This window comes from Carcharodon carcharias, chromosome 11, assembly GCF_017639515.1.
Source record: "Carcharodon carcharias isolate sCarCar2 chromosome 11, sCarCar2.pri, whole genome shotgun sequence".
Lineage (NCBI taxonomy): Eukaryota > Metazoa > Chordata > Chondrichthyes > Lamniformes > Lamnidae > Carcharodon > Carcharodon carcharias.
This window is the reverse complement of record NC_054477.1, coordinates 15,476,051-15,503,151: the sequence shown is the minus strand read 5'-3', so window position 1 is coordinate 15,503,151 and position 27,101 is coordinate 15,476,051.

Genomic DNA, 27,101 nt, shown 5'->3' with positions numbered 1-27,101 from the left:
GTCTTCAATGAGCTACCCCTTATTTTTAAACTGTGGTCCCTAGTCCTAGATTCTCCCACAAGAGGAAACATCCTCTCCACATCCAGCCTGTCAAGACCCCTCAGGACCTTAAAGGTTTCAGTCGTCACCTCTAACTTCAAGATTCTAACCTGTCCAGCCTTTCCTCATAAGGCAACCCACCCATTTCTGGTATTAGTCTAGTAAACCTTCCCTGAACTGCTTCTGATGCATTTGCATCATTCTTTAAATAAGGAGACCAATACTGTACACTATACTCCAAATGTGATCTCATCAATGCCCTGTACAGCTGAAGCATAACTTCCCTGCTTCTGTAATCAATTCCCCTCACAATAAATGATAACATTCTATTAGCTTTCCCAATCACTTGCTGTACCTGCAAACTAGCCTTTTGTGATTCATGCACTAGGACACCCAGATCCCTCTGAATCTCAGAGCTCTGCAGTCTCTCATCATTCGTACCTCAGAAAGAATTATCCTTTCTATGGAAAAAAGACAATTCGGACCAGTACTCTTATTTCCCAGTTTTTAGAGTCTTTTTCCTTCTGTTGTACGTTTTCTAAAACTGCTTTGTAGCTTATTAAGTTTTAAGCATTCCCGTGCTAGTAAAAGCTGTCGGATTTGCAGTAGACTTGTGTCAATTGTCACTTTTCAATCTCTTGGACATTGCAGAAGTAAAAGCCGGGGCAGAATTTTCAGCCCGGCGTGTGGGCGCCCACCTGACCCACTCGAGCGTAAAGTAGCGCGTGACTACGTTGGACGAGCGTCCTGGCATCATCCTGCACTTGCAAGATATTTCGGTCGGCGAGCCGCACAAAAGTTGGAAACACCCCCCCCCTCGCCGATGATTAAGAGGCCTATTAAGGCCATTAAAGTTGTCATCCGCGGAGGTTTCTCGTGGTCCGTCCAAATTTACGGTTGCCGGACGCGCAAACCTACAAGGCGGACTTTGCATTTTTCTGAAGCCTCGTCCAAGGGCGGGTTTAGGCTTCCTTTATTCATTTTTAAAAATAAATAAATGAAGGTGGACAGAAGTTTTCATCATCTGTACGTTCAGGTGACCGATTCTGATGGACGTTTTTTTTCTGCATTTTAAAAGCTTTATTCGTTGCTTTTAAGTTCTTCAGCTCTCTGAGGCAGCTCTCTGCCTTCAGGGAGCTTTCGTTCCACACTCCCCCGCGCCCGCGCGTACATCAGCCCCCATCCTCCTCCCCGCCTTTCACACTGGCTGGCCAGGGGGTGGGGGGGGTGCCAATTGCCATTGGCGGTCCATTCTCCGGCCACCCCCGGACCCACCGATTGCGTGCGCCCGCCGAACTGAAGGCCCTGCCCCTGGTATTAAGCCATTTCATTATTGATGCTTAGGGAAATAGTCTCCCGTTACTTCCTGGTCTGGCCTATGTACAACTCACCAAATTCCAGTGGTTGACTCTTAACTGTCCTTTCAGTTTCATCAAAATTGCTCCAGTGGTTCAAGGAGGAGGTTCAGCACCTTCTCACGGAAATTAGGGATGGGTAATAAATGCTGGCCTTGCCGGTGATGTACATATCCTGAGACTGGACATAAAAACACTCATGGGTCCCACAAACAGAAAATGAGTTCAATCGATTTCAGATAAATCTGTAACAGTGCATTTCAGATAATAAAAAACAAAATGTGTCCCACAAGCAGTAAGTTGCTGAATCAGTCTTATTTTTCTCCATTCTCTGTCTGGTGCTCTCTGATTACCTACTTATATTAGGCAGCTGCATAGCTAAGCTTAGGGGTCTCCTGCCTTTTCACATCCCTTCCATCCTTTTAACTTTGCTTAATTATTTTCCCCTTTAGGCAAAAGCTGAACATCTTCCGCCTGCTTGATTTGCTTTGCGAATCCTTGTTCTCGCTGCTTCAGGATTTCCTGCCAGTGTCGTCTTTTCATTTCTGCTTTACGACCTGAGATGGATAGATGTGATTTGCAGCTGGGATACAAGGTCTCCACTATGACCTGTCGACCCCATGGACAGAACAATCCTTTCTGTGCTGCATACGTCAGGCGAGCGTGAAAGATTCTACAACACTATTCAAGGAACAGGGAGCTTTCAATATGATGTGACAGCTATAAAGTGCTTTGGGACATCCTTGGGTCATGAAAGGCATTATATCATTGCAAGCCACAAAGTCTTGAAATCTTAAGTGCAGGTTGCATGAACTTGGTTTGTGTTCTCCCGAGTTTAGAAGGTTGATAGGTGAACAGATTGAGGTCCTTAAAGTGATTAAGGGCTTCGATAGGGTAGATACAGAAGGTGAGCTTATGGTAACGAAATCTTAAAATTAGAATTAGACCACTCAGGAGTGAAATTGGGAAGAAATGTTTCACAAACATTTTTGGAAATGGGGAATTCTTTGCCCCAAAAGGCTATGGATGGTTGGGTAAATTGAAATGTTCAAGACTGAGATCAATGGATTGATTTTTTAAAATTCACTCACGGGATGTGGGTTTCGCTGGCTGGGCCAGCATTTATTGCCCATCCCTAGTTGCACTTGAGAAGGTGGAGGCGAGTTGCCTTCTTGAACCTGTGCAATCCAGGCAAAGGTATCAAGGGATATGGATGAAAGACAAGCAAATAGAGCTGTGATCCCGGCAACAGTGATCTAATTTAATAACAGAACGGGTTTGAGGGGCTGAATGGCCTAATCCTGTTCCTAAGTTCCTCCTGGTGCCCTGGCCAATATTAGTGCTGCCCAACAGACATTTGGGCAAAGTTATTGGCCATGGAATAATAGGGAGGGTGGCAAGGTGGATGCAAAATTGGCTGAGTGAAAGTGCTGGTTAGCGGATGTATTTTGGGCTGGAGGAAGATTTATAGTGGAAATCCCCAGGGGTTGGTGTCGGGACCCTCACTATACCCATATATATTAATGACCTAGACCTTGATGTACAGGGCACAATTTCAAAATTTGCAGATGATACAAATTTTGGAAGCATTGTGAACTATGAGACGGAGTGTTGAATGACAAAGTACAAACAGTTGGTGAAATAGGTAGACAAGGGTCAGAGAAGCGTAAAGTGATTCATTTTGGTAGAAAGAACATGGAGAGGCAATATAAAATGAGGGGTACAATTCTAAAGGGAGTGCAGGCGCAGAGGGATCTGGGTTTATATGTTCATATATCACTGAAGGTGGCAGGACAGGTTGAGAGAGCAGTTAATAAAGCGTAGAGCATCATGGGCTTTATTAATAGGGGCATAGAGTTTAAAAGCAAGGAAGTTATGCTCAACTTGTATGGAACACTGGTTTGGCCTTCACTGTATTATTGTGTCCAGTTCTGGCCACTGCACTTCAGGGGAGATGTGAAGGCATTAGAGAGAATGCAGAAAAGATTCACAAAAATGGTTCCAGGTATGAGGAACTTCAGTTATGAAGGTAGATCATAGAAGTTAGGACTGTTTTCCTTCGAGACTCACAGAACTGTTATGACACAGGAGGAGGCCATTTGATCCATCGTGTCAGCACCGACTCTATGAATGAGCAACTCACCTAATTCCTTCCTCCTGCCTCCTCCTGTAACCCTGCACATTCCTCCTTTTCAGATAACAGTCTAATTCCCTTTAGAATGCTTCAACTGAACCTGCCTCCATCACGCTCTCAGGCAGAGCATTCTAGGCCCCACTCACTACGTTAAAAGCTTTTCCTCATACCACCATTGCTTCTCTTATTAATTACTTTAAATCTGTGCCCTCTTGTTCTCCACTCTTTCATGAGTGGGAGTAGTTTCTCCCCAACTACTCTGTCCAGAGCCCTCATGAATTTGAATGCCACTGTCAAATCTCCTCTCAGCCTTCTTTTCTCTAAGGAAAAGAGTACCAACTTCTCCTATCTATCTTCATAAAGGAAGTTCCTCATCCCCGGAACCATTCGCATGAATCTTTTCTGCAGCCTCTCTAATGCCTTCACATCTTTCATAAAGTGTGGTACTCAGAACTGGAGGCAATACTCCAGCTGGGGCGAAACTTGTAACTTATGCAAATCTAACATAACCTCCTTGCTCTTCTACTCTATGCCCCCATTAATAAAGCCCAGGATACTGTATACTTGATTAACCATTCTCTCAACCTGTCCTGCCACCTTCAATGACTTATGCACATAAAAACCCAGGTCCCTCCGTTCCTGCACCCTCTTTAGAGTTGTACCCACTATTTTATATTGTCTCTCCATGCTCTCTCTACCAAAATGAATCGCTTCACATTTCTCTGCATTGAACTTCATTTTCCACCTGTCTGCCCATTTCACCAACTTGTCTACGCCCTTTTGAAGTTCTACACTGTCCTCCTCAAAGTTCACAATGCTTCTGAGTTTTGTGTCATCCATAAACATTGAAATTGTGCCCTATATGCCAAGGTCTAAGTCATTAATATATCTCACTACACTGATCCCTGAGGAACTCCACTACAAACCTTCCTCCAGCCCGAAAACATCCATTGATCAGTGCTTTCTGTTGTCCTCTCTGAAGAGAGGGTTGAAGGGAGATTTGCTCGAGCTATTCAAAATCATGAGTGTCTGGACAGGGTAGGGAGAAGGATTGAGAACAAGAGCGCACAGATTTAAGGTAATTGGCAAAATGGCGACATGAGGAAAAATATTTTCATGCAGCGAGTGGCTAGGCTCTGGACTACTTTTCCTGAGAGTCTGGTGGAGGCAGGTACAATCGAGGCATTTATTATGATGCAACCGATGGTAAGGGTTGAGTTGTTCAAATCCCAGAGGGAAACTTGAAACAACTGTCATAATCCATTTTTGCAATTTGTATGTTTTAAGATGCAGGCTTTGAATTCAGTAACAATAAGACCACCGAGTCTCAAGAGGTTTTTTTATAAAACTAAACTAAACACTTATTAATACAAGAAAACCGATGTCAACAAAATTACTACTATAATAACTACAATCGCCCCCTAAATAATCTGACTCTCAGTTACACCCCTATGAAGGCAACAGTAAAACTGATAGATTTTTAAAAAACCCCAGGCAAAGCATGTTTGACCTTACAAATTCAATATGAGATTCCTTGCAGGCACAGTTGCAGGCGTACAGGCTGGTTAGACCTTAAATGCCTCTGACTTAGACACACAAACTCCTTTCTGTTTATACCTAGCTTTTCCTTTGAATGTAAATTTCCTATTGTATTACTAGGTTTTTAATGCCACATCTTCTAACGATAACATGTTCCCCCCACTATTTTTATTAGTAATATAAACACATTGCTTGGCGGCTCCCACCTAGGTCCAAAATTGTACTCCCGCTCTTGAATGCTTTATTCAACAAATGCAAATGTACACTTCACCTTTTTAACATCCTTACTGTTTTCTCAATTAATATCTCAAAGCTACTATACATCAAAGCACCCAGGCTAGCTGGCTTTAATGCAATTAAGACACACACATACACATGCATAGACACAGACACTGCTAAACACTATTTAAAATAATAATTTCTTAAACATTATAGGCATTAATCTCTTCATAACACATTCAAGAGGGAATTAGCTGAAAAGGAAGGGTGTTCAGGGTTACAGGGAGAAGGCCGGGAATGGCACTAGGTACATTGCTCCTACGAAGAGCTGGCTCAGACACGATGGGCCAAATGGCCTCTTCCTGTGCTATGACAATTCTGTGACTCTACGATACTCCTTCAGCAACACCATCTAGGCCTAGAACTATATTTTTGCAGCATTCATTTTTCAGGTGACAAGCAGATGTTAGCGGCCTGTGCTCATTCCACACCACATGTCATATTAGTTAGGGCCTCATGCAGTTCCTGTCTGGAGTGCCCATCTGCACCAGAAGTTTAGTCCAGTACCAGATTTAAATCAAGGGCATCTGTTTCTAGACCTTCTCCAAGGTTGGAATGTAATTGCCTACAATATGTAGTATATATGCAGCAGTCATGTTTTCAATTGCACAGCAACCAACTGGAAGTCTTTAAAGATAACTTCTTACTTCCCTGAACCTAGATTGAGATGGAGCAGGTAACCTGCACTCTTCCGTTGTTTGTGGGAACTTGCTGTGCAAACGTTATTTGCAGTGTGTATCAAATAGCAAGTGTGACTTCTCTTTTATTCATTCATGAAATGTGGGCATCACTGGCAAAGCCAGCATTCATTGCCCATACCTAATCACCCTGGAGAAGGTGGTGGTGAGCTGCCATCTTGAGCCGCTGCAGTCTATGTGGTGTAGGTACACCCACAGTGCTTTTAGGGAGGGAATTCCAGGGTTTGACCCAGCGACAGTGAAGGAACAGCGATATAGTTCCAAGTCAGAATGGTGAGTGACATTGAGGGGAAGTTGCAATGGTGATGTTCTGCATGCGTCTGCTGCCCTTGTCCTTCTAGGTGGTAGAATTCATGGATTCGGAAGGCGTTGTTGAAGAACAAAACTCTTTGGAACATCTCTGAAGGACTGTGATCCCACTTTGAGATGCATTCCATGCTTCTTTCTCTAGTATCACAGATGGGGGTGGGTTGTCTCTAGTGAGCTGCTCGAGTTGCCTGTGGCAAATCTTTTTCTTTCCTTGCGCTTGCTGTCAAGCCTTACACCAGCTCTGTTGAAATTATCTTCTCACAGTCAACTGACAGCTGCTGTTCTCCATGCAAGTTAATAAAGGATGAGCAGCTAAGTAGTCTGTAATTTCAGCCACAGCTCAATTTAGCTGGGATATTTTCATTTTATTACACTACAGTAATAATAATAACACTGTCAAATCTTTTCACTCGATCATGAATGAAGCCAGATACTGGTGACGACTCTCAACGCCTCATTACATTTGAGTGCCTCTTTCTGGCTTTCCCGCATGCTTCAGGCCAATCTTCGCAGTGAACAATTGACATGACCGATCTTAAGAAAGACAGATTTTCATTTATTACTTTACATAGGATTAGATAGAATGTACAGCTCAGAAACAGGCCATTCAGCCCAACTGGCCCGTGTAGGCATTTGTGCTCCATTTGGGCCTCCTCCAATCTTTTCTCATTTAACTATATCAACATTGCCCTTTATTCCCTTCTCTCTCATATGCTTCTCCATAAGTGCATCTATCCTATTCACTTCAGGTACATCCTGTGGTAGCAAGTATGACATTCTTACCACTCACAGAGTAAAGAACTTTCCTCGCAGTTCCCGATTGGTTTTCTTGGTGACCAATTTATTTTTTCTTACTCATCCGTGGGATTTGGGTGTCGTTGGCTCAGCCATCACTTATTGCTCATCCCTAATTGCCTCTCTTCAGAGGTCATTTAAGAGTCAACCACATTGCTGTGGGCCTGGTCACTTGTAGGCCCGACCAGGTAAGGATTGCAGATTTCCTTCCCTGAAGGACATGAGTAAACCAGATGGGTTTTCGCAACAGTTGACAATAGTTTCATGGCCATCGTTAGATGGCTTTCCCCTCAATAAAAACATTCTCTCCATGTCTCCTCTGTCAAAACCTCTCATCATTTTAATGACTCTTTTTCCCTTTTCAAGAGAGAAGGGACACATCCTGTTCGTTCCTCCTGATAGCGCCTTTCACAACCTAAGGAAGTCCCGAAGCAATTTATAGCCAATGAAGTTATTTTGAAGCATGTTCACAGTTGCACTGTTTGAATTGCAGCAAGCTCCCACAAACAGCAATGTGAAAATGACCAGATAATCTGCCTCTGAATTGATAAATATTGACCCGGACACCCATGGATAACGACGCTGTTGTTCTTCAAGGTAGGATTTTTGGTAGGAAAACCTGAGAGTGGCAGACAGGCCTCATTTTAAATCTCACCTGAAAGGTGGCACATCTGACTGTGTAGCTTGTGTGGGACATGAACAGTGGCAAGGACCTGTAGGGGTGAATGGCCTGTTTCCGTGCTATAAATACAATGCTGTACTTTATTTTTTTTGCATATGTGGATGCATTTCTTCCACCAAGGAATCAATTGTGTCCATGGATTTGTGTTCCTTTTACAGCAGTACTGCTCGGTGCAGTGCGTTTTAGTTCATTCCTGCTTTGTGAATTTTAGCTTCGAGGTGCTGGAGAAATTCCCAAGCCTGTTTGTGGAGAAGCCACTGAGGCTAGGATGCTTTGGTAGAAGTTATTCATTGTTCACCTCAGAACTCACTTCTCCACTCTAACACCTCCTCAACTTCAGTGTTCCAGATGCCCCATTTATAGGTGTATCAATGCCCATCACCTGTTTGACAATGCAGTTGCCTTAACAATGTAATTGCCATTAAACCTGAAAAATCTGATTAACAATGTGATTAATAAGGCATTGACAAAGGCCAGCATTTACTGCCCATCGCAGCCTGGTGCATTGTCATTTGGTACAATGAGGTGGCTTGCTATGCTGCTTCATTGGGCAGGTAAGAATGAACAAAAATCAGGAAGGACTGGAGTCGCTTCTAGCCCAGGCTGGGTAGGGATGGCAGATATTCCTTCACTTAATGGCATGAGTGAACCATGTTTTAGACAATCTGGCAGATACATGCTCACATTTACTGATCTGATTTTATGGATTTCAATTCCAGGCCTCTAAATTATTAGAGTAATACACTACTCTACTGTATCTCCTGTAAAATGCAATGTTACAGTCTGTCACAGCTTCACCTCAGGCAAAGTTACACCAAAACACTTTCAAACTATGAATTGGTAGGTCTTGCCATATGGAAGCTTTTATATCCATCTGAGAGTGCAGACAGGACCTGGGTTTAATATCTCATCCAAAAGACTGCCTGTCAGATTCCCTTCCACAATGGAATATTGACTAGGATTATGTGCTCTAGTTTCTGGCATGCGGTTTGAAATCACCACCTAACTAATAAACCAGAGGCAAGTATGCTACCCACTGAACCAAAATGCGTTGGCTGTATTTTGCTGATGACTCTGAACTTGTATTGTCTATTTTACCAGTGAGACTAGTCATTGGTCCCTGAATTTTCTCTCTTGTTCTTCCTGAACACCCAAGTGTGCCGCAGTCTTCTATATTACTTCCCTTCATCCTTACTCAGCTGAATTTGAGTTAACCATTCAGTCTGTTATGCAATGCAAATGTGCCAATATAATGGTCATGCTAATTCGCTAGAGTCTTGGAGGTCATGGACACATATACATAATGAACATACATCATATTACAGCACATTTACCCAACTGGTCCATATTGGTGTTTATTTCCCACATGACCCTTCTCCCACGCTATTTCATCTCACCCAATAGCATATCCTTCATTCCTTTCTCCCTCAAGTACTTACCTAGCTTCCTCTTAAATGTATCTCTGCTATTTGGCCCAAACACTTTATGTGACAGCAAATCCTTCATTCTAACCACGTTAGATTTATTAATGACTACTTTATATTTATATGGAATTTACAGACCAGCTAGCCCATCAAACCTGCCCCACATGATGGCTGGAGTGTCATCACTAGTGTTATGATCGGAGCTGATGTTAATGCTAGACAAGTCAGGTCCCAGAGTGAAACCTGGCTTGATCCTAAATGTTTGTTCAGAAACCATGGAGGAAAGTTATTGAACAAATTCATCGGCGTCTGCCGATGTACTTTTAACACAAAAACTAAAATATTTATTTCACAAGAAAAATGAACTATATTACAGCAGACAAATAGTTTGGAAAAATGTTAATACAAGCATAAGAAGATGATTCATATATTGACTATTCCTTTACCCCAGCAATTTTTTTTATAGATACATAAACTAGTGAAGATTTACCATTATCTTGACACAAAGGCTTCTCATTTGGCCCTGGCACAGTTGCAAATGGTTTTCTTCTGGTGGATTCCTGCGCATTCACTAAATGCATTTCACTCAACTCATATCTCCATCCACCACCCTCCCCACTCACTACACCCCAAACCTCCCCCCCCACCCCCCCCCTCCCCCCCCAACCCCCACAACTCCCCCACCCACCCACCCACTACCTGGACAGTCAAAACCTCACTCTAAACTCATTATCATTATCATTTCAACTTCAGAGCAAATTACATGAGTTCCCTAAACACAGACTTCTGGTAACCTTGTAATGTTCCTTATCAGAGAGCTTAAAATTCCTGTCTTCTCTTTCTGACATATACTCTTTGCTGTCTCTCCCTGTGTCTCTATGTCACTTGGCCACTGTCACTTGTGTTATGTCCACAGCCGAAGTTATTCGCTGAGCAAGACAAATCCCTGTGGGAAACCTGTCTTACTGATCATAACCTTTTTTTCTATTTTGAAAATGAGGGAAAGAACTGCTGATCCCTGAAGTATAGAATCCCAGGAACACTTTTAGGATTTTAAGATTAAAAAATTTATTAACGAGAGGGAAAAAAACTTAAGGACACAAGAATAAATTTACACAATTAAATACTTTTCCCCCTTTTAACCTGAGATTCCATTGTTCTCAAACACCTCTTTTAAATCAACTTTTCCAAATATACATATCGTTCATATTTTCCTACTGTCTCTATTTTTGCATAAAATAAAATTTAATAACCTTCCCTTGTCTGTTTATGAAACCTTTGAAAGTTGTGAAAGTCCCTTGTCACTTCTAAACACCCCTTTGAAATTTAACAGCTGAAAAGTCAAGTCTCTACTTATTACCTAATGCAAATTTTAAAACCCAAGCTATTTACTCATACATCCAACTTCAACATAGCCTCTCATTACAAATGCATGCATTTACCACCTTTACTTTTCATCTCTCAGTTCCCATAGACATAGACCAATCTCCCCCCAGTTTAATTAATCATGGACTCGCGTGCACACACACGCACACCAGCCTTCTTTACAGAATACCACCATATTCCTAAAATTTTAAAATAATAACATCCATCTTTGCACCAGACAACAGCACAGTATATTCTACCGTGGGTTTTTTTCAAACATCACTAAATTAGCCCATTTCTTTAACTGCAGGGGTTCTAAAAGCTCATTAAAAATGTATGTATACAAACAAACCCAAAAATACCTGACCTTTTAGTCAGGAGTCCATCCAGACTTACAGGCACCAAGGTTCCCAAACAAAACCTAAATGAAACTGGAAACTTTTTTTCACCTCACTTAACACACAGATATATGTACTGAACTTAAAACTCACATGTTGTTACTACTGAAGCAACAGAATTCAATACACTCGATAAGCTGTGCGTTAGCACTGGGGAAAATGACCATGGAAGTTGTTAAACTTTAAAAGCTCAACCATCTCACATTCATACCTGTTCAATCCTGTTTTGTGACTCTAATTCGCACTGCATGGCTAACTCTTATTGTCCATTGGATTAGGCAAGCAAGGCATACAAGTGTAAAAACAATTGCTACAAAAAGAGACCAATCATCATCTTCACATGTCAACGTGAGAGAAGGGGGATTACCGCTCAAGCATTACTAGTTTCATGACAATGTGTCATGACACTATAAATCATGAAAACTGTAGTTTAAAGGTGACATTTTTTTTTTCCAAAATTGACAGATTCAAAATGGACTCTTAGGGAGTTACCTTCTCTTGTGGACTTCACCCATTCTTGCTTATCTCGCAAGGAAACAAAAGGATGCATCCTCAGACATGAAAGACATTTGGGATTCAATGAGTGTTCAACAAAATGTAAATAGGCACCATTGGCTTTGATGGTTTCCCTTCACACACAGAGACATTGACTGATAAACTTTAAGCTGTGAAAAGCCACTGCAGCAGGTTTGAGAAGGATTCAGACTGTAATTAAAATTATCATTATGTTTTGTTTTGAAGATTACTGAACATTTCTTACAGGGTCATTTGATACTGTGGCCATCTTTACTTCCTGCTAAAATATAGCAAACTGCTCCATGATAGAACTACATTGCACCAAGAGAAAGGGATTAACAAACACAGCCACCAAACTGCTGCAACTTCCAGGCTTAAAAAAGGTTCACACCAGAGATGCAAAGAACAATAAAGAACCTCCTCTCTCCCCTCTACATGGTCCCATCTTGAAATGTAGCTGAGAAAACCAAACTCCTGCAGATCGACTACTGGAGTCATCGCAACTGTTGAGACATCACCCAGCACTGTCACTGAGTCAAAATCCTGCAACTCCCTCCCCAACAGCACTATGGATCGACCTATGCCACAGGTTCTGCAGCTGTTCAAGAAGGCAGCTCACAACCATCTTCTCAGGGGCAGTTTGGGAGGAAATGCTGGCCTAGTCTGTGACGCCCACATCCTGTAAATGAATTTTTAAAAAGTTCAAAGCTTTCACTTCAGACAACGTAACAATGCAACACGAAATCAGTGACCTGCATGGAAACAGGTGATAAGCTTAGTGTACCGGGCAGGTTTCTTGTTAGAAACAGTAAACTTTATTTACAGAACTCCTGATGAAGCTATATGCTCAAACCAAAACCAGCACTAGAAAGCTCCGGCCCTAAGATTACCCACACTTAGGGTTGATTCGTCTGTGCAATCACATGATCCCCAAAATAGTTTGAAAGGTTTTACTTATAATCACTACATCGTCATCCGTGCCTAGTTTTGCGTGTGTGAGTGTGAGTGAGAGGGCAAGTGAGACGTAGAGCAGCTTTTTCTGGTTGGCAAGCGGGGGCAGGGCCTGCTCGTTGACGTGTAAAATGACATTGGGTGTGCATCCCAACGCCTCCCCACGTCATTTAGATTTTCAGTTCGGCAGGCACACAGCCGACTCAGCTGTGCACCCGCCGACCTGTCAACGGCCTATTTAAACCATTAAAAAAGTAATTGAAGTGATTAATGGATCTGCCCGTACAGCCTTAATGTTGGCGGGCTGGAGAAGAGCCTGGGCGGCCTTCCGAAAAAGCATGAAACCCTCATCCATGGGCGGGATCAGGTTTCATGAGGGATTTAAAATCTTCAGAATATTTTTAAATAAAAGTGATGGACATGTCCGGGAAATTTTTTTTAACCTTTAAAAAAATGTTATAACTTCAACCGATCTCCCTGAAGCGGCACTTAGCCTCAGGGAGATCTGTCCGCTCTTTTGCGTGTATGCACGAAAGAGTGCACTCCTGGCTCAGGGAACCACCCCCCCCCCCCACAATCCCCCCCCCACCCCCCACCACCCCCCACCCCCCCCCCACCACCACCCCCCCCCCCCCCACCACCCCCACCCCCTCCGCCTCACAGGGAGTGCTCAGCGCTTGTGAGAGGGTGCCACACTGGGCAGGCCTTAATTGGCTTGCCCATGTAAAATGGTGGCGTGCCCCCAATCGGGGGCACCGATCGAGGACCCGCCTGCCCGCGTCTGCTCCCGCATATTCCACCCCCCCACCCCCCCCCCCCACCCACCCCACCCCCCCACCCCCCCGAAGGGGGTAAAATGCTGCCCATAGTGTTCTTTATTAACCTCCAGGGCCAGGGTGTGAAAAAATAAACAAACCTTTTTCTTCCTTTTTAGTTATAAATGCTTGCTGCTGGGTTACTTATATTTGACTCACTCACTCGAAGATAAGAAAACAAACACACACACATACAAAAATAAACTATCACGGTCAATAGAAGGTAACACCTTAAAAATTGCCCGTGGCACCAGTGTCATGCCCAGTTATATTCATGTCATATTCATAACTGCAAAGATGGACTGTGTTCCTGCTTCTGGAGTTGTCCTTCACATTTTAAAATGGACACTTCCCAAGGTAGCTAAGATGGCTGCCAAGAGGTCAGCTGACTTTTAGTTATTGAGCAGACTATCTCAAATTCCTGGAAAGCTCTAACTGAAGCAACCTTGGTGAGGTGGGGTGAGGTGAGGTGGGGTGAGATGGGGTGGGGTGAGGTGTGGTGGAGGTGGGGAGGTGGGGTGAGGTGGGGTGGGGGGTGGGGAGGTACCCCCTGGAATGGACATATACAGATAGCACACCTCTGTCGAATTAACATGTGCCATTGTTCAAAGCCTACTCCGAGCACAGAATCAATGGTCTCCAAGACCCTGTAGCATGAATTTTTGCATCAGGAAAATTTCTGACTCCGCAAATCCAACTCGGGAACAAGTGCCCTGGATGGTCTGATTTTCATTCCGGGGGGTGGGGGGGGAGGGGGGGTGGGGCAATGGGGAGCGTGGGTGTGAACAGGAGCTGGGCCTATTGCCCCTGGACACAGTGTGGAGGAAGCCAGAGGGGCTGCCAGGTAAAGAGGTGAACTGTCTAAAAGGCCATCCTTGATGCTCTAGGATCTCATCCCAGCTGAAAAAAAACAATAAACCAGCTTTCACTCATCACACCCCTCACCGCCTTCCCCCCAACACACTCCCCACGCCCAACACATGCCAACATATCCCCCTCAACCCCCGACCATAACTCATCATACCATGCATGCCAACTTATGCCCCTCTAACAATGCCCCATGGCCCCACATGCTCCTTATGCCAACCTCTTCCACTCTACCCAACCTCATGTTATTCTGTAGCCTCCATTTCAACTTAATGCCAACTCATGCTAACCTATGCGCACCTCCCCAATCCACCACCCTTTTCCCTTACATTCTCAATGCCAACTTACCCAGTATCTACCATGGGCAGACCTCAGGACCGGTGCTGAGATGAAAGAAAATAAAGTTCCAAGTGTCTATTGATGACTTCACCATTTAAATAAAACACTGTCATTGATAAACCCTAGTCACTACATTTAAATTTCTTCCACTACATAATCACTTATAAAATCAAGCATTATATTCATAGCCCAACATCAAAGACTTTATAACTACTTGAAGCTTTTAGCCCAACTGACAATCACCCTATTGTGATAATGATAGATTGTGGAATCAGTTATGCAACATAAATCCTAAACTGATAACCCTCAGGATTATGTCAGTAGACAGAGAATAGCAAACACCAATTTTTAAAAAAAACTACAGACTTTCTTTTTAGATTTGAAGGCCATGAGATTTAAATGCCATTACAACTTGACGGTTCTAATAATTTAATCCCAATTTTTACAAACATGCATATCTACTTTTCATAATCCCAAAGGGCACTTGATAGGTGCCCCTACATCAATTATCCCCTCTCCAAAAGGGCACCCTACCTCTCCAAAGATCTCCGGTAAGTTTAGTCCTTCTTTTGAGAAGTGTTATGCCTACAAGTCATGCTTTGGGCAGGCCACTAATTAAAACTGAATCTGTTTGAAGGGCATCTTCACTGTTACAGCATATTCTTTTGGTTTAATGCTTGTAGAAGTGCACTATCTTCTTGTGTGTGTGGTGTGTGAATGACACGGCGTTAGACTTCAGGGTGAGTGTGTGATTAAATAACCTTTATTTTTAAACCCGTGATAGCTCTCTGATGTTTCTTTAAATTGATCACACTGAAAAAAGGGGGCTTAGAAACACACACATCTACCTTTCCAAAGCAACTACATTGATTGTGGACCGTAAGGGAGGAGAATTGGAGGTTTCACTTTTTTCTCTCCTCCCCTGTCTGTAACACCAGCATTATTCACACATTACCTCCATCCTATTTCCTGGGGCCTACCTTAAGACTAAGTGGCCAATATATCTCATTGGGAAACACACTTGTTGCCTTTGAGAGTATGACAGATACCACCACTTTACAGGTATATGATAGCATAGTGATTATGTTGCCTATATTGTATAGTAATCCAGAGGCCTAGTTTATTGATTTAATGACAGGAGTTCAAATCTCACCACAGCAAATGGGGAGTTTAAACTTAGTTAATGAATAAATGTGGATTTGATAGCTGGTATCTGTAAGTATGATTATGTACCAGATTGCTGTAAAAACCTATTTGCTCCACAAATGCCCTTTCAGGATGGAAATCTGCTGGCCTTACCTGATAGGTCTACATGTGATTCCAGGTGAACAGCAATGTGGTTGACTCTTACCTGCCCTCTGAAATGGCTCAGCAATCCATTCAGTCAAGGGCAATTAGGGATGGGCAATAAATGCTGACTTTGCCAGTGATGCCCACATCCCAGGAATGAAAAAAGAGTGGCGGCAGCTTGAGCAAGATATATTAATTAGGCCTGAGGCCTAATTTAGACTGAGCCTTGGGCCTCCCAGCAGAGGACATGCTAGTTATTGATCACAACAATGGACCTGTTCTCTGCAAACAGAAGGAAAATGTTCAAGCCTTGTGCCTTTTTTGAATTACCCAGAGGCTTGGAGAGCTCATAGTTCCCCATTATTTTTTTCCATGGCAACAGCTCGGCCAATGAGAGTCGACTTGCCAACCAATTAGCATCCCTTTCCCCTGCAATATAAATTGTTGTGATTGTTTGAAATTTGGCATTCTTGCATTTGTCCTGAGGAGTGCAAGACTGAGAGCTTCAACAACATGTCTCTCTCTTCATCAACACTCAAGTTCTGTCCTGCCAATCACAAAAACAGATTATCTAGTTATTGTCGCCTTGCTGTTGGTGGGAGCTTGCTCTGTGCAAATTGGCTGCTGCGTTTCCTACGTTACATCAGTGATTACACTTCATAAGTGCTTCATTGGCTGTAAAGCGCTTTGAGACATCCAGTGGTCATGCAAAGTGCTATATAAGGTTTTGTTTCACTTGATAACTCAGTAACCTTTGACTGGTATCAAAATCAATGCCCTGTTTGTCTTCGGATGCCCGTAATAGAAGCATTCCGTGGATAACGGTTACTGCAACCTGTGCATATTAATAGCTTTTTACGACTTTTCCTCTTGACTTTAGCCTCATAAGTTCAGCACACCATTCTAGAGTGGTCTTAAAACAGAGCATACAATTCCTGTGTTTCAAAAATGTCAAAACTGCTAATGTGGTGGCCTTTACTGGGGAAATGAAGTCTTAATTCCAACACGCTGTGCTATACTGGTATTTAAAACAGCAAAAATAAATCCCTGTGTTTATACAGCACCCTATCATGCAGTCAAGATGCCTCACAGTGCTTCATATAATTTGGAGTGCAGGCATGTAGGCAAATGCAGGTGAAAGCTAGTATTTATAATGGAAACTCAAACTCCTGTGATCCCTGTACACTTCCTGGTACAGCACAATATATTTGGATAAGTTCATCAACAATGCATTGCTTTTTATCAGTCTCATTCCCTGCATAATGAAATGGGTTATCTTGTTAGAAATGCAAATAAGGGACTGAATTTGTGCCTAAATTGCTATTGTTGTTTAATATCCATCAAAATGTATGTAAATTTTTGCAGAAGAGCTATTTTCTATCATTTACTTCGCTTCAGCTTTATTTTGAGGACCCTCATGATGAAATGTGCCACAGATGAATACTTCCAGTTAAATGAGGAGATGCTTCAACATCATCCCATTGTTTGATAACATTACTTGGAAGTCCAGGAAGAGACATAATAAAAACTATAAATGCTGGCCCAGCCAGCGAAGCCCACATCCTGTGAATGAATAAAAAAATACTTTGATTAGATGCTTATTCATTCAGTCATGTTTTTATGCTTATTTCAAGCCTATTTCACCTGTACTAATTTTCTCATCAGCAACAGCGTTCTGTATAGTCTGAGACCCAAATAGTCCTGTGCGCCCTGGCAGAATGGAACTCTTCCAATTAAACACTGCTCAAGAGACCCATGGATGAGTCAATGCAAAGCGTGCTTGAACTGAATATTTTGTTTTTACTTTTGGAGTGAGTATTGTGTCCATTTCTGGGCACCACACTTCAGGGAGGACGTGAAGGCTTTAGAGAGGGGTGCACAAAAGATTCACAAGAACGTTTTCAGGCACGAGGGACTTCAGTCACGTGGATAGATTTGCAAAGCTGGAGTTATTCCCTATCGAAAAGGTTGAGAAGAGATTTGCAAGAGGTGTTCAAAATCATGAGCGGTCTACACAGAGTATATTGAGAGAAACGGTTTCCATTGGTGGAAGAACCATAGGGGTACAGACTTAAGGTGATGGGCCAAAAAAAACCAGTGGCAACATGGTGGCCCAGATCTTCAGTGGAGCAGCAACCATCGTCGGATTGGCACTCCACTCAAAATTTTACTTGTCTCAGTGCTGCTCCGCATTTCTTGCTGGGTCTATCGAGACCGGCTTCTTCAAAAACACTGAAGACAGCATTCCTTGGAGAGCTCCATCACAGTCTTGCAGCACTGGGGGAAGACAAGCCATGTCCCCATGTTATAGCACTAGCTGCCGCATGGTAAGCTTAAATGCTTGTGAAAGGGCGATTGGATGAATGACTGAATGAGAAGGGTGGTAGGGTTATTTTTTATTCTTTTACAGGATGTGGGCATCACTGGCTGGGCCCAGCATTTATTGCCCATCCCCAATTGCCCTTGAGAAGGTGGTGGTGAGCCGCTTTCTTGAACTGCTGCAGTCCCTGCGGCGTAGGTACATCCTCAGTGCAGTTAGGGTGGGACTTCCAGGACTTTGACTAAGTGACAATGAAGGACGGTGATATATTTCCAAGTCAGGATGGTGAGTGACTTGGAGGGAACTTCCAGGTGGTGGTGTTCCCACCTATCTGCTGCCCTTGTCCTTCTAGATGGTAGAAGTCACGGGTTTGAAAGGTGCTGTTGAATGATGCTTGGTGAGTTTATGTTGTGCATCTTGTAGATGGTACACACTGCTTCCACGGAGTCGGTGGTGGAGGGAGTGAATGTTTGTGGGTGGGGTGGCAACCGAGCAGGCTGCTTTGTGCTGGATGGTGTCAAGCTTCTTGTGTGTTGTTGGAACTGCACTCATCGAGACAAATGGGGAGGATCCCATCACACTCCTGCCTTGTGCCTTGTAGATAGTGCTCAGGCTCTGGGGAGTCAGCAGGTGAGTTAATTTCCATAGAACCTCTGCCTCTGACCTGCTCTTATAGCTACAGTATTTATATGGCTAGTTCAGTTCTGTTTTTTGTCTATGGTAACCCCCAGGATGTTGATAGTGGGGGATTCAGTGATGGTAATGCCATTGAACATCAAGGTGAGATGGTTGGATTCTCTCCTGTTGGAGATGGTCATTGCTTGGCACTTGTGTGGCGCGAATGTTACTTGCTACTTATCAGCCCAAGCCTGAATATTGTCCAGGTCTTGCTTCATTTGGACATGGACTGCTTCAGTATCTGAGGAGTCATGAATGGTGCTGAACATTGTGCAATCATCAGCAAACTTTTCCACTTCTAACCTTATGATGGGAGGAAGGTCAATGATGAAGCAGCTAAAGATAGTTGGGCCTAGGACACTACCCCGAGGAACTCCTGCAGTGATGTCCTGGGACTGAGATGATTGACCTCCAACAACCAGAATCATCTCACACATGATATACACATTAGGAACAGGAGTAGCCCACATGGCCCCTCAAGCCTGCTCTATCATTCAATAAGATCATGGCTTATCTAATTTTAACATCAATGTCACATTCCTCCCTACCCCTGATAACCTCTTGCTTATCAAGAATGTGCATACTTCTGCCTTAAAGATATTCAAAGCTTCTGCCTCAACAATCTTTTGAAGAAGAGAATTCCAAAGTTTCACAACCCCCTTGGAGAAAAAAAATTGTCCTCATCTCTGTCTCAAGTGGGCTTCCCCTTATTTTTAAATTCTGGCCCCTAGTTCTAGATTCTCCCACACAAGAGGAAACATTCTTTGCACAGCTGCCCTGTCAAGTCTTCCTTGTGCTAGGTATGACTCCAACCTGTGGAGAGTTTTCCCCTGATTCCCAATGACTCCAGTTTTGCTAGGGATCCTTGATACCACACTCGGTCAAATGTCGCCTTTATGTCAAGGGCTGTCATTCTCGTCTCACCCCTTGAGTTCAGCTTCTTTGTCCACATTTGGACAAAATCTGTAATGAAGTTAGGAGCTGACTGGAACCCAAACTGACCATCAGTGAGCAGGTTGTTTCTGAGGGTGGGAAGCGAGTGAGTTAATTGGTAGGGTGGCAGGGAGGTGAGTTGGTGGGTGGGTAGGGTGGCAGGTGGGTGAGGTTGCAGGTGGGCTGTGCTGTAATTGGGTTGGGAGGAATAGTCAGGTCAAGGGTTAGTCAGGTTGGGATGGTGAGTCATCAGTTGGTGAGGGGTTTATCAAGTCTGGTCGGGGGTAGCCCCATGATTAGGGTTGTATTTGGGTCAGGTTGGATAGGGATAGTTAGGGGGCTGGGGGGGTGGGTGTAGTCAGGTGGTCAGGGTTGTAATTGGGTCAGGTTGGATATGGGATGGTGGTGTCAGCTGAGTAGCCAGGTGATCAGGGGTATAGTCGAGTGATGGAGTTGGGTCGGTCAGGGACCAGATAGGGGGGTCAAAAGGGGTTGCGGAGAGGTCAGTGTGACGGTCGGAGGTCAGTGAGGTCGTCGGTAGGTCAGGGGATCAAGTGGGAACTTGAGGTAATTGTGGTCAGTGTGAGAGATTGGAGGCGTCAGTTCTGTAGCTACCCAGGAGTTGGACTAGGATTTTTTGGTCTAACATTTCCTGGGTAAATATTCAGGTAAGTCCCGTAGAACTATCCAAAGTCTCCAACTCTAACTCAGAATTGGGGAGTCCCAGGGAACAGAGGAATTGCCAGTCAGAAGTTGAAACTTCCGGGCAACTCCCACAGAAGTCCGTCTGTCAGGAGTTCCACAGGTCCCAATGTACATCTTGGGTCATATGGCCAATCTCTGCCAATCTGGAGGCTGGAAGCTCTGGGCCGATGAAGATCTTTTTTATGCAACGATCAGGGGGATAAGCGACTGTGGGAAGAAAAAAAATTACAGGACCACAACCAGGGGCCTTAGGACCAGAATGATAGAATGACCTCCGAGACCAGGCGCCATCCACTGGTTACATATGAAATTACATGAAGACACAGCACTCCAGTCTTTCATGGATTTCACGCACTTTTTTCACATTACAGACAACAGACAAACAGCAAAGAAATGGAAAAGTCAAAGAGGCATTTTTCAACCAATTACGTATTGCTTCTTACTTCAGCATTGAGCTCTATTTTCTTCAGAAATTCAATGAAAGTTCTCCCGGAGGGCATGAAAAGAAACTCGATCTTGTCCCAACTTTTGTAAACACAGAAATACAATTACTACACTTGCTCGCCCTCAGGGCTAGATAGAACTAGATGCTATCCCAAGGTTGTAGGCAATGAAATAGAATTAATATGAGCCTGTGATAAAGAGTAATTGTTTCAGTACAACGGGATACTGTGGTGAATATTTGCTCTTACGGTAGTTCAAATTCAGAATGAAGAAGTGAGTCATCAAAAAAGATATTGAATGTTCTTCGAATAGAACCATATTGTTATTGCCCTGAGGAATTTCTGGCTTGCAAACCAGAGCTTGTTTCTGTAAATGCAGAGTGCAATCCAAGAGTAGCTCAAAAGAGAATCTTTTGTATCCATATACATATATATTGTTTTAACCATCAGTACTACACTCTGGCTTTGGGACAGGGCCAAGTCATCTTGTCATACTCCGGAAAAACCAGAGATTTATTCTGCAGTGGGATTACAAGAAACCCAGCTAGTTTCCACAATGGGCGGCAGTAATGCGACCTTATTGGCTGAATACATACCAAAGGATATGGGGATAGTGCATGAAGGTGGAATTGGGGTAAAAGATCAACCATGATCTTATTGAATGGCAGTGCAGACTTGAGCAGCCAAGTGGCCTACACCTGCCTCTTATCCTTATATCCTTGCACTGCAACTTTGTAGTAAGAAGCCCCAGACACAAGGATGAATTATTTAATAAATAGAAGTTTCTCCCAGTTGAGTCATGTGGAACCCGCCTTGCCAATTCAGCTTTTGATTACAAATTTCAGGCTTAGCCCCTTTAAAACGCCTGTCTTCAGTCCTAGTTATTCAGAAACAAAACAAAAAGAGTGCTAGTCATGCTATAATTTTCAGCAATTGGCACAATAGTGGACCATCTGATGTTGTGGACAAGGCAGTTGAAACTTTTGCTCAATATTTTTTCTCTCTTTATTCTTTCATGGGATGTGGGTGTCACTGGCAAGGCCAGCATTTGTTGCCCATCCCTAATTGCCCTTGAACTGAGAGGCTTGCTGGGCTGCTTCAGAGGCCAGTTAAGAGTCAACCACATTGTTGTGGGTCTGAAGGGAGATGTAGGCTAGTCCGGGTAAAGATGGCAGATTTCCTGTCCTAAGGGGCATCAGTGAGCCTGATAGGTTTTTATGACAACCAATGGTAGCTTCATCGCATCACCATTACTGAGATGAGCTTTCAAATCCAGATTTTCATTAATTAAATAAATTTAAATTCCACTAGCTGCCACAGTGGGATTTACATCCATATCCCCAAGGCCTGGGCCTACTTGGCATACGAGTCCAGTAGCATTATCACTAAGCCTCCATCTCCCCCTAAGTTAGACTATGCAATGCGTTGCCTTAATTTTTGGGATGGCAACCTTTTAACTGGCGAAGTGCCACAGGGATCAGTGCTGGGGCCACAGTCATTTACAATATATATTAATGACTTGGATGAGGGAAGTGAATGTACTATCGCCAATTTTGCGGTTGGTACAAAATTAGGTGGGAAGACAAGTGGTGAGGATGATACAAAGAGTCTACAGAGGGATATAGACAGGGTAAGTGAGTGGGAAGAACTTTAGCAGATGGAATATAATGTGGGAAAGTGTGAGGTTATGCGCTTTGGCAGGAAGAATAGAGGTGCTGAATATTATTTAAATGGAGAAAGACTTAAGAAAGCTGCAGCACAGAGGGATTTGGGGGTCCTTGTGCATGAATCCCAAAAAGCTGTCTGCTGACAGTGCTGGCTAGACATGGCAGTCATATAAAGCAGTAGGCAGCACAATTCAACAGGCTGCATTTATTGATGCAGGTGCAACACTCCATGCACATGCACAGATACAGTCAGTGACATCATAGCCAAAACAAAAACAGAAACAGAAATATCTGGAAAAACTCAGCAGGTCTGGCAGCATCGGTGGAGAACAGCACAGTTGACGTTTCGAGTCCTCATGACCCTTCAACAGAACTAAGTAAAAATAGGAAAGGAGTGAAATATAAGCTGGTTTGGGGGGGGGGGGATTGTTGGGACAAGCAGCCAGTAATAGATGGAGATAACCAAAAGATGTCACAGACAAAAGGACAAAGAGGTGTTGAAGGTGGTGATATTATCTAAAGAAATGTGCTAATTAAGAGTAGAAAGCAGGACAGACAAGGTACAGATAGCTCTAATGGGGGTGGGGTGAAGGAATACTAAAAGGGCTAAAAGGTAGAGATAAACAATGGGTGGAAATACATTTAAAAATAATGGAAATAGATGGGAAAAGAAAAATCTATATAAATTATTGGAAAAAACAAAAAGGAGGGGGAAGAAACGGAAAGGGTGTGGGGATGGAGGAGAGAGTTCATGATCTAAAATTGTTGAACTCAATATTCAGTCCGGAAGGCTGTAAAGTGCCTAGTCGGAAGATGAGGTGCTGTTCCTCCAGTTTGCGTTGAGCTTCACTGGAACAATGCAGCAAGCCAAGGATGGACATGTGGGCATGAGAACAGGGTGGAGTGTTACATCGTGTCCGGCTGGAGGAGGGAATTGATTCCTTCATTCTTCAAAGATAAAATAAAAAGTAGCCGTGGCACCATTGGGAGAAATAAGAGTTCAGTAGGATTTAACATAGATAATGAACTGTTCCTGGCATCCTGGCCAGCAGGATTCAGGAGTTACAGTGAATTTAACATGCTGCATGCACATGGGCATGGGTTAATTGCATGCTGTAATTTCCCATGCACATCTTCAGGTGTTATCCAATTGAACTGCCCGAGTTTAGTTCTGAACTGAACTGGATCATGGGTTTAGGCTCAGATCTTCATGTCAGGTAACATCTTGACAATAGTGGCATATTATTCTGACAAAAAGTCAAGAAATGTTGGGCTGGGTTTTAGTTCTGGGTTCAGGAGTCCCACTTGAGGTGCACTTTTGGGTCCCGTCCCAGCATTACATCATTACTTGAGGCAATGAGCACCAGCTGTCCCACCAGTACCATAAAAAAGATAGTGGATAATGGCTGTAGGAATGGTAGATGATCTTGTAGATATATTCAGAGTCAGAGGAACATTAAAGTCTATATGGAGATTCCCTGCGATAGATATGAGTGAACTGCCAAATATGACAGAGGCATTAAATGATCACTTTGCATCAATATTTACCCATGGAAACAATACTTAGTTTTCAGGGTTAAATTGTATTGTCATATGGGCTGTAAAGAGAGATATATTGAGAGACACAATAATGCAAAATTTCAAACAATCACAACAATCTATGCTATAGGAGCTGACTGGTTCGTAAGTGAACTCTGACTGGCTAAGCCATTGTGCACATTCATACATGTAAGTACACATTCTTTGTAAACAAAAGAAATATGTTCAAGCCTTGCACCTTTTTGAATTACCCAAAAGCATGAGGAGCCTATAGTTCCCCATTGCTTTCTCCATGGCAACACCTTGGCCAATATAAATTATACAAATTGTTGTGATAGCTTGAAATTTGGCATTCTTGCATTTGTCCTGATAAGTGCAAGATGAAAGGCTTCAGCACTATGTTTCTTTTCAGCAATATTCAAGTTATGTGCTATCGAGCAACGGTTTCCACTAATACTAGTAAATTTGTATATATTAAAATAGATGAGACAACCATCTTAGATAGAATACAAAAACAGAATTACCTGGAAAAACTCAGCAGGTCTGGCAGCATCGGCGGAGAAGAAAAGAGTTGACGTTTCGAGTCCTCATGACCCTTCGACAGAACAGATGCTGCCAGACCTGCTGAGTTTTTCCAGGTAATTCTGTTTTTGTTTTGGATTTCCAGCATCCGCAGTTTTTTTGTTTTTATCTTAGATAGAATAATTACTCAACACATATTGGCCTGCGGCCCAGCTGACATACTCTACCTGAGGACACGCGAAACGATACAACACATGCTTTCTGAGACCCTTGCCTGTATCTTTAGCAGTTTGCGAGTGTCAGGGAAAGATGCCAGTATTTTGTGTCTTTTTATAAAGGACGACAAGGAAGAACCAAGGAAATATAGACCCAAAGTTTAACTTCAGTAACAGATGCTCAAAGTGTTATTAAGAGATCACCTCAACCATTGTTTCTCAGACTGGGGCCCTCAGACTCCTAGATTTCCATATAGATTTTCCAGGGCATCCATTAAATAGTTAAGTGGTGGTTGGAGACGGGTTTGGTGTGACTCAGGAAGTGGGGGAAGAGTGTGGTCACCACATGTACAGAGTAGATTGTGCTGAATGTTTTACCTCAAAAAGAATCAATCATGCTGAGAGTAGCAGGAAAAACAACAGCTAGATCCAGCCAATTACCACCCCAAGAGTCTACCCCAAGAGAGGTTTACTGATGATTGCACAATGTTCGGCAGCATTCATAACTCTTCAGATACTGAAGCAGTCCATGCCCAAATGCAGCAGAACCTGAATAACATTCAGTCATGGGTTGAAAAGTGGCAAGTAACATTCATGCCAAGCAAGTGCCAGGCAATGACAATTCAAGTGATAGAAGGAGTACCCAACAGTGCTATCAAGTGGCACTTGCTCAGCATTAACCAGCTCACTGATGCTCAGTTTGGGTTCTGCCAGGATCACTCAACTCCTGGCCTCATTACAGCCTTCGTCCAAAAATGAAGAATAGAGCTGAATTGCAAAGGTGAGGTGAGAGTGACTTGACATAAGCATTTGACCAAGTGTGGCATCAAGGAGCCCCAGCAAAACTGACGTCAGTGGAATCAGGGGGAAAAAAATCTCCACTGATTGGAGTCATACTTAGCACAAAGGAAGGTGCACAAGTAATAATCTTCCAGTCTTCCTTAGACACAGGGGAGGTGCCAGAGGACTGGAGAACTGCAAATGTTACACCCTTGTTCAAAAAGTGGTGCAAGGATAAAGCTGGCAACTACAGGCCAGTCAGTTTGACCTCTGTGGTAGGGCAACTTCTAGAAACTATAGTACAGGATAAAATAAATAATCACTTGGACAAATGCAGGATAATTAAGGAAAGCCACTATGGATGAATCAAGGGAAAATCATGTTAAACTAACTTGGAGTTTTTTGAGGAAATAACAGAGAAGGTTGATAAAGGAAACACTGTTGATGCAGTCTATATGGATTTTCAAAAGGCATTTGATGCAGTGCCACACAACAGACTTGTGAGCAAAATTCTAGGTCATGGAACAAAAGGGGAAGTAGGCACTTGGATAAGAAATTGGCTGAGTGACAGGAAACAGAGAGTAGTGCTAAATGGTTGTTTTACAGATTGGAGGAAGGTTTGTAATAGAGTTCCTCAGGGGTCAGCGTTGGGACCCTTGCTCTTCCTGATTGTATATTAATGACCTAGACTGTGGTGTGCAGGGCAAGAATTCAAAATTTGCAGATGATACAAAGATTCAGTTATCAACTGTGATGGGGATGGTCTTGAACTTCAAGAGGACATAGACGTGTTGGTGGTTTGGGCAGACAAGTGGCAGATGAAGTTCAATGCAGAGAAGTGTGAACTGATTCCCTTTGACAGGAAAGATATGGTTAGAGAGTATAAATTAAAGGGAGAGCCTCTGAAGGAGATGAAGGAACAGAGGGACCTCCGTGTATAGCTACATAAGTCATTGATGATGGCAGGGTATGTTGAGAGAGCAGTTAATAAAGCACATAGTGTCTTAGGCTTTATTAATAGTGACATTGAGTACAAGAGTATGGAGGTCATATTGAACTTGTACACAACACTAGTTAGGCCTCACCTGGAGTACTGCATCAGTGCTGGGCACCATACTTGTGGAAAGATGTGATAGTATTGGAAAAAGTACAGAGGAGGTTCACAAGAATGATTCCAGGGATAAAGAACTGTAGCTATGAGAATAGATTGGAGAGGTTGGGACTTTTTTCCTTGGAGAAAAGAAGACTGAGAGGATACTTGATAGAGGTATTCAAGATCCTGAGCGGTATAGAGGGTAAATAGTGAGAAACTGTTCCCACTCAAGACAACATCAAGAACTAAAGGGCACAGATTCAAAATAATTGGCAAATGAGTAAATGGGATGTGAGGAAAATTTTTTTCACCCAGAGGGTGGTTGGAGTCCGGAACAAGCATCCTGAAAGTGTGGTATCCAATCGAGGTATTCAAATGGGAATTGGATTGCTACCTGAAGAGGGAGAATGT